Genomic DNA, 2,021 nt, shown 5'->3' with positions numbered 1-2,021 from the left:
ATATATATATATATATATATATATATATTATATATATAATATATATATATTAATCAACATTTTTGTTTGAGAGGCCAAAATTACTAACAATGATTTCAGTTAATTTCTGAGTATCCCTATTTCTTAAAACATAAAGTTACTGTATTGGTGGTCGAGAAGCTCAAAATAGAAATTCAAAATAGATTGTTTGGGTGTTTCATCTGATGAGTTTTGGAAAACTCTTACTACTTCATACTTAAGTACAAAACAGTGCTGGGCTGTGAAAAAAAGTGTTTTTGAAATGTTATAACAGTAATTTTGTAACATCTAAATATAAATGCAAAAGCATGTGAAAAGAGCTACTGTATATTAGGTAGCGGAAATGGCAAAAAGCCAATGAGTGACGCATGTCACATTCTGGCTTCATAAACAGGTCTGTCCATGACGTTAGTCAAGTTTAAAACTTCCATTTTAATTACTGAAGCTATGAAATTAATCTTATTTACATCATATCTTCACTGTGTTGTTTAAGATGAGGGAATTCACAAGCGTGCGTAATTAACACAGCTCCGGCGTTTTCAGCGTTGACTAATCTAAGCGCCTCTGATTGGCCAATGCATTCCTAAGTTCAACAGAAATGCGTTTGATTGGCTATAAGGTTCAATGCTGCACAAAACAGCGTGTAAAAGCAATATGATGCTGTGTGAGCGAATCTAAATGTAATTCTGCCAATTTACACTTTTCATTTACACATTTAACTTTAATCACGACAGCCATAATATATTGTTTAACTCTGCCGGTGTAATTTGTCTTGAATTTCGGGGTCATTTTTGTTCATTTTGGTGGCATTAATTTTCGGCCCTGGTCCCAGAATTCAATTTTAGTTTACTTTTTTTTGTGATAGAAATAATATTGCGACAGGAAAAGGCATCAAAAGTTTTGGTGTCAGCCGATGGCTATTTTTGGTACAGGGCCTAAAATTTCACAGGTACATAAATTTGTGATATCAACTTCAAATTTGGAATATAACTTAGAAATATGGCTTTAATTTTATAGCAATTTTAGATTCCCAAATATTTGGTAAAACACATCAGGTCTTGCAGTGTGCAGTCAAACATGATATCAGAAGCAACTGGATGTGTTAATAAATTACCTCATCCGGTTATAATTGAGTCATTGACTTGCAGAATTTTTTCTGCAAGGGTTAGTTACAAATAATATACAGGGGAGGTGCATCCCCAAACCCCTCAGCAAGTATGCTGTTCTATCCCTGGGTATAATAATCTCTATGTGTGTTTCAGAATCTCCACCCAAACCTACAGTGAGCGTCTTTAAGGATCAGCAGGAGGTGAAGGAGATGATGGAGGTGATGGAGGGAAGTTCAGTGAGTCTGCACTGCTCTACTAAGATCTTCTGTCCCTTTCATCCACCATCTCTCACATGGAGCTCGTCTCTCAATGAGAACATCACAGGACGGCAGTATCAGAGCCAAACTGAGCTCATCTCTGATCTGAACTTCACTGTTTCTCACCGCCATCATGGAGTCACTTTCAACTGCACTGCAACACATCAGCTACAGGAGCCGTTCACAACATACGAGTCCCGAATGCTACGAGTTCAGCAGATTCATTTCTGTCTACGGATACCTGCGGATGATTAACATTTAAAGGTGATCACACCAGTTTCTGCTTTCATCAGACTTTAGATCACATCCTAAAAATTATATATCAAAACTCATCTCTTTTCATCTAAATGCCTCAAAACTTTTACTGTAAAGTTTGTTTGAATCTTGATTTTTTGAATCCCAAACCAGTTAAGCGCAAACCTGCTTCATGACAGCATTAGTGTGTGTTGCAATCAGATTTATTCATGATTTTGTAAAGTCTGATCTTTTGTTAATGGGTAACTGCATTATTGAACTAATAAAATCGGTTGCGAGGTGTTTGCATTTAGTTGGCTTTGTGAGGAAAAAACTAGATGCAGAATTTAGGCCTAAATTTATGCGTTTTAATTGACCATATGCACGGAGCGTTCTTTAGAAC

The sequence above is a fragment of the Garra rufa genome, chromosome 4, assembly GCF_049309525.1.
Source record: "Garra rufa chromosome 4, GarRuf1.0, whole genome shotgun sequence".
Lineage (NCBI taxonomy): Eukaryota > Metazoa > Chordata > Actinopteri > Cypriniformes > Cyprinidae > Garra > Garra rufa.
The sequence above is the reverse complement of the archived record's forward strand: the minus strand, read 5'-3'. Positions refer to the sequence as shown.